This window comes from Cyprinus carpio, chromosome A7 (assembly GCF_018340385.1).
Source record: "Cyprinus carpio isolate SPL01 chromosome A7, ASM1834038v1, whole genome shotgun sequence".
NCBI classification, from domain to species: Eukaryota; Metazoa; Chordata; class Actinopteri; order Cypriniformes; family Cyprinidae; genus Cyprinus; species Cyprinus carpio.
In genome coordinates, this window is record NC_056578.1 from 506,832 (window position 1) to 513,890 (window position 7,059).

At 38.3% G+C, this 7,059-nt stretch overlaps 1 protein-coding gene across 1 annotated transcript in view; it reads right to left on the reverse strand.

The window, feature by feature from the left end:
* The window catches only part of LOC122133900 (protein NDRG2-like), a 33,156-nt gene extending 28,983 nt beyond the window's left edge, over positions 1-4,173 (reverse strand). Inside the window, exon 1 of the mRNA XM_042759305.1 lies at positions 3,942-4,173. The gene's annotated coding sequence lies outside the window, so the exon portion shown is untranslated. The remainder of the gene's footprint in view (positions 1-3,941) is intronic.
* Positions 4,174-7,059: the final 2,886 nt, after the last annotated feature.

Below are 7,059 nucleotides of genomic sequence, written 5' to 3' on the forward strand. Positions count from 1 at the left end.
GCACACGGCAACACTCTACCAACAGCAACGTGTGGGCGGAGTCAAATCAGCAGCACACGGCAACACTCTACCAACAGCAACGTGTGGGCGGAGTCAAATCAGTAGCACACAGCAACACTCTACCAACAGCAACGTGTGGGCGGAGTCAAATCAGTAGCACACAGCAACACTCGACCAAAAGCAACATGTGGGCGGAGTCAAATCAGCAGCACACAGCAACACTCGACCAAAAGCAACATGTGGGCGGAGTCAAATCAGTAGCACACAGCAACACTCGACCAAAAGCAACATGTGGGCGGAGTCAAATCAGCAGCACACGGCAATGTGGGTGGAGTCAAATCAGCAGCACACGGCAACACTCGACCAAAAGCAACGTGTGGGCGGAGTCAAATCAGTAGCACACAGCAATGTGGGTGGAGTCAAATCAGTAGCACACAGCAACACTCATTATTTGAAGTCAATTGCACTAATTAACTATGACTAAAGCCTACATGACAGCTAATTTACAACTTATTTCTTGAATAGGACTGGGTTATAAAACAGCTATAAATCAATATTTCCATCCACTGTTCAGTATTTATCAATATTTATATATTTGCTCTGAATTAGCTCAAAATGGTGATTGTGTTCAATTAGAGCGTCTATAATTTCAACTGAACATTGCAACCAATCAGATTTAAAAATACAGTAAAACCCCAAGCACAGTTTGTCAAAAATAATAATAATGATAATAATAAAATGAAATTAAATAAAATTTATTCCATTGATATGCACCAGTCTAACAATATGTCTTTAAAAGAAAATTGCAAACATCTACTAAAGCATTTAGGGGAAAAAAATATCATACTTGATATGGAAATGTATGAAACATGCCACTTTTTTGAGTGGTGCCACAAATAAATCACTGAAGCGTTGCATCTGAAGCGTTTCGCGGAAATTAATGGAACTTCTAAACTCTGAATCACAAAACTAGTCTATTAATAGTTAAATTGATAGCTAAAAGCGCATTACAATGATTGTGATATTTATAATGATTGTCAATTTTACCTCAACATCAAAATTATTGTGAATATATTGTTAATATTGCAGTAATCAACTGTATTGGCCAGTCCTAATCTCAACTAGCAAAGCATTTTATTCCACTAAAATGAAGATTCTTGTCTAACAAATCTAGGTTTAAATCCACATACAAACCAGTATGTATCCTCATCTTTCAGATGTACACAAGCTAAAGAGGGCAGAGTGAGGTGAGTGAATGAATGGGGCAAGAAACCACAGAGAGCAAGAATAGCAGGAGCCGAAGGCTTGGAGGACGCGTGAGAACAGAGGGAGCTTTGTACCACCAGAAGCAGATCCACAAAACACACCAGTCTCAGTGACTGTGCATTTCATTTGACCCGAACTCTTCCCATCACTCCACTTACAGCTTCAGTCTTACACTGCACTGCAATGTTTGTTACACATATTTTGTGTTTTTGTTGTTATGTTGCATTATTTGGTGAAAACCCACCAAAACAGAATTTCCACAAGGCGATAATAAGAGGTACTACTACTACTTAAACACTTATTCAGTGTTTGTGTACATTTATGCTTCATACATTTATATTAAATTCATATATATAATATATATATATATATATATATCTAATATATATATATATAGTATATAAAATGATAGACAGAATGATAAAATGTTAGGTAGACAGAGTGATCAATAGATAGATAGATAGATAGATAGATAGATAGATAGATAGATAGATAGATAGATAGATGAAACCAATAAATGAAAGTCTGCTGACAGATGGATGGTTTCCCTTCAGTCATTACACTACTGAGTCAGTCTAAAAATATCTCTTCTTCTGCTCATTGCTCAAGTAGTAATGGTGTGTTGTACACAGGGTATCGTACAATCACTCAATACACAGCACAGACTACATGAAGAACATTCCGGAGTGCTGTACAGAGATCAGCACTAGTGCGGTCTGCAGTCTGTGGAGGAGGAGCTGAAATACTCTTTACCTTACAAGCCCAACCCACGAATAGAACCCAAACAACTCAGAAATGTCCTGAGACCAGCTGCTCTTACATCAGTCTGAACAGCTGAAATGTTGTGAAAGAAAGCAGGGCCTTCACATTAAGAGACTGGTTGTCTTTAAAGAGACAGTTCACCTACAAAAAATGAAGTTATGTAATTTACTCGCACTCATGTTGTTGCACGCATGTCTTCCTGCTTTTCTGTGGAACATAAAAGGAGATAAAAATGGAAGGTGATTCACACTGTCAAGCTCAAAATAGGAAGCACCAGAAAAGCAGTCCATACTACTAGAGCACTATATTCCAAGTCCTCCGAAGCTATATGCCAGTAAGTCTTAAAACTTAGAAATAAAATGAAAATGAACCATTTTGAAACATTTTATCTTCTTTGCAAACATTACAAACATAGCAGTTCACAATTTTTTATTATTATTATTATTTTTTACAGCCATAATATTTAATTTTAAATCAATGTGAAAACATATAGCATCGACTAACAAACTTGTAGCTCACAAGGTCTTTATCGGTTCATTAGTTATTGTTCAGAATCACTACCACCATGGAGAAAATGAATGGGTTTTTACTTTTAAAACCTAAGAGAGGTAGTTGGAGGGGGAGGGGCTTAAAACAAGAGGGATTGATGACATCACCTGAAAAGAAAAATCGTTTCAGAGGCGGAGCAAGTTATTATGTAATCTGGATCTCAGACCAATTAAATTAGAGGAGTAGGAGAATTTTTTTTTTTTTTTTTAGATTAAGACAAACACTAATTAAATGTCCACAAAAACAACAGGAAGGGTCCAATCTGGTATTGTGTTTACATTAAGCCTTCAAAAAGGCTTTTCAACATAACCAGTCATAATGTGCAAATCTGAGTGCTGTGGTGAAGATGTTCTGCAAAGGTATGACTTAAATATGATGTTACTCACACACAACTATCATATGTCTTCAGAAGACTGAATATAGTCTAGTTTTACAGTACTATTTGGAGCTCAACCGAGTGATTTATAGTCATTTCGGTTGTAAGGAAAAGAGTATCGTTAATATTGCGTATATAAGGTATATATATTTTTTTGTTAACTACCCCTTTAAAGACTGCGTGACTCACTGAAGACACCCAGACAAACCGCCAGAAGACTCGGCAGCCAGATAACTGTGTATCGTAGTGAGTCCAGACGCATTTCCAGAATACGCTCTTTGTGCGTGTTTGTAGCGTGCAGTGGTTTCTGGAAAAGGCTTCTGCGGGTTTGTCTGGGCCCGCGACACACCTCCCTTTGACATTGACACACATTCTCCACAGCCACGGCGCGTGCATGAACAGAGCTGTGTCTGCAGCACCGCGCAGAAGCCCAGGTCTGGAGGCGCAGCCCGCCGCGTGAGCCTGTTTTCCTCTTTAAAATTCAAGTTCACATCAACTAAATGCAACGCGTATGCATCGCTCCAGCGCAGGATCTACAATCCATGAACAAAGACTATTATGAGTTAAAGCACTGGTAAACGTCAAATAACGTTTGCGCGCTCACAGCCCATAAATTCACCAAAAAATCTTGTTGAAATGTGGGCTGGCTCTGTAATGCATGCAACCTTGAGGGTACTCAGTCATGGCTCATATGAAGCAAGCTGATTTTAATGCAGCTTTATGTTTACAAGTTTCCAGCCGCTGGAAAAGATTAGGGTCACGTCACGTCTCTCGCCACTATCAGCACTTACGGTCTATGGATATTTACGTTTTGTTACATTATGCACAACAGATCGTGACAAATTACGGGCAACACATTGTTGCATGCATTCAAAAAAAAAAAAAAAAAAAAAAAAAAAAAATGCGATAAATAGCTAGTGTAACTTAATATAGCCTATATATTCATACATAAACAGGCTGTTATAAAGCCTTGGGAGATTGCACTTACCTCTTATGCAAAATAATTATGATGTCAGCGTGCCCAAGTTCTATAAAATAAAGAAATGAGCAAAAGTCGACACTCCTTTGTCTGTGAAATATATATGTATTTTTCAAAGTTTTGACCCTGGGTCGCTCCCAGTGCGCTTGAGCTCGCTCTTTCGTTCCAGCAGCGTTTGTTATTTTCTCTCCCTCTTTTCCTCTCTGTCTGTATTACCCCGTTTTTTTGTCCTTTTCGGGAGACGCACCGAGAAAAAAATCGTACACACAAAAAGAAGGTGCACAAAATATGGAGCCGTCAAATCAATAAACAGTCGACTTGAGTTATGGATGGGGGAGCGCGAGATTAGTCATCGAGCTCGAGTCGCCGGTGCGGATGGAGCTGTTTGAGGCAGTTATGAGGCGTTTCTTTCTGTTACGACATACAACCCCTGCCCGAAACACACCAACATATCGATAATCAGACCCTTAAAGTCGAAGAAAGCCTGCTCTTGTAAAACAGCTCCCCCTGTTTTCGGCAATGGTTCGCTCCCGTTGTTGAGTCGCCCGGTGGAACAAAACGCGCTCGCATTCCAAGGTTCTGGTTACAGCTGCGCCGCAGTCTTAAGCAAGAGCTCCGTGTGATTCGGGCCGCGCCAGAAGATATAAATACACGAATCTCTAAATCTCTAACCCGCAGTAGAAATGCACGGGAATGCTGACAAAATGGGGCTAGACAAGTGATCTGCTAAAAAAGGACAGTTGATGGAGTAGTGCACAAACACAGAGCTCGCCTCGGGCACCCGCAGTAGAGCTGTTGATGGAGTAGTGCACAAACACAGATTTTTAGGAAGACAAAATAATAACAAACCATTCTACAGGAGACCTTTATCAGAGCCCGTTTTAGGATATCAAATATTACCATCCCACCATATCTATAATATATATATATAGATATATATATATATATATATAAGTATCTATATAATATATATAAAACTCAGTGAAACATAATAGGTGTAGTATAAAACCATTACAGCTTTACAAGTATTACTAGGCTGCAAATGAATGTTCAAATTTACCATGCTGGACTACAATCCAGTGAAACTGGAATTTTGGCAGAAATGCTGTAAATTCATATAATTTGCCTATTAAAAGCATGTTTCACAGCGTCTTGTGTTTCAGCAGTTTGCACACGGACAGTATTATGCAAACTTATACAAAAATAAAGTGATTTCTAGGTTACTGCATTGAGTGTTACCTCTGGCAGTGGTATTGAGTTTATCACTGAGAGCAATAACTGACGTGATCATCATGAAATCTAATGTAGCCTACGTTCACATCCAAATGGTGATAGATCTTACACTGAACCCGAACCCAAAGTTCTACCACAAATATAGTGCTTTAAAAGACAGATTTCCTCACTCCATTCAGGCCTGTGTCACATTGCCTGGATATGCAGAGTGTATTTATGTTGGCAGTCACACTGACTGAACCCAATCTACCATCATTTAACTTCTTCTTCTGATATATTTGAAAGAAAGTTAGGAGGCCGGATAACATTGGACCCTATTGATATTCATTGCACTGATTTTTCAAAATATCTTTTGTGTTCTACATAGAAAGTGGCAGATTTGGCAGCGGATTGAGATTGAGATTGGGTTTTTAATTTTAATAAGTTTAGCTACACTTTGGGGGTTGGGTTCAGTGTAGCTTAATAACAGTTTGGATGCTACATGATGAACAATTTAAGATTGCCATAAACCGCCAGAAGAAGAGAACACTCTACAGCCAGATAACCCAGAATCGTATCCAGTACACACTCTTTTCCACTATACGTACCTTGCAACCGTTTCTTAAAAAGCAGTCCTGCTACTTTAAAAAGCCTCAACAATATTTAAAACTCAATAATAGGTTAATAATATAAATCTACAACATTTCTTCTCAAATTGCACAGTCTCAGTTAGTCTTATTATAGTTAAACCAAAACAAACATATAAATCACATCCAACATATACATTCATCAGCAAAGTCCCAGAAAAGGCACTAAGCCACGTGTAAAGCTCAGTTCAGTGGGTTCAATCACACCAGCATCATGCTAAAAAATCATTCTCTCACACACACCCCACTCTAAACTAAATAAAAAATAACATACACACCCCTGTTGCACAACGTGAACCTTTACGGAAGATAACACTTAACTGACCTCAGAGTTAGCGCTGAAACACAACATCTGCCAGTCTTCACGACTTACGAGAGTCTGTAGACTCATGCTAAACCCGATAAGACAAAAGTTGCTGTTCCAACACACTTAAACGTATCAGTCAGATTAACTTTTAACATGACACGCAAAGCCAAAATGAGCATTTCCACATTTCAACACAACATGAAGCATGTCTGTGCTCTGATGGAGCAGCACATGATGGACAGGAATGTGTAAGATTCACTTTGTAAGAGTGAAAAGAGTCATGAAATCATGCAGGAGTACATTGAGCTGGTTTTCTGAAAGCGCAGCTGAATCTCTGACATGACGATTGATCAGCAAATGCCAAGGTCAGAGTGTCAGCGGTTCTCAGACTGAAGGAGCATCACTTTCCCTCCACGTCCTCGCGATGCACCATCCCTTTCAAATCAGCGGAGCTGTAGAGACAGTCAGTGTTTAGGCACCTTGAAATAGAAGATTCAACTAAAAACACATTTCAGGTGGGACTTGCTTTTATCCAATTGGATTGTGAAAAGTGGGTGTTGTACTGCAGAGTTTAAAAGACCAGCGGCACCCACTGATTATAACGTATGCGTCAATCATTAATTAATTCATCATTCCAACAATAAAAAATGAATTTATTTGATTAAAAATAATCAGTTAAAATAATCATGAAAACAATAAAATATTAATAAATTGTATTAAATAATTAAAAAGTTTTTTATTAAAAAAAGAAAAAGAAAAAAAAAACGATGTAAGAACTTTGTTTAATATTTGATAAACTACAGTTTTATCTATTTATTTATTGTAATACCATCAGCAAATGCCATGTTCTTGGCAAACACAGGGTAGAAATTAAAATAATCATAATAACAGTAAAATTTTCATTAACTGCACTTTAACAGTACAGTTCAATACAGGGTCGGTTTTGGTTTCATGTCGACCT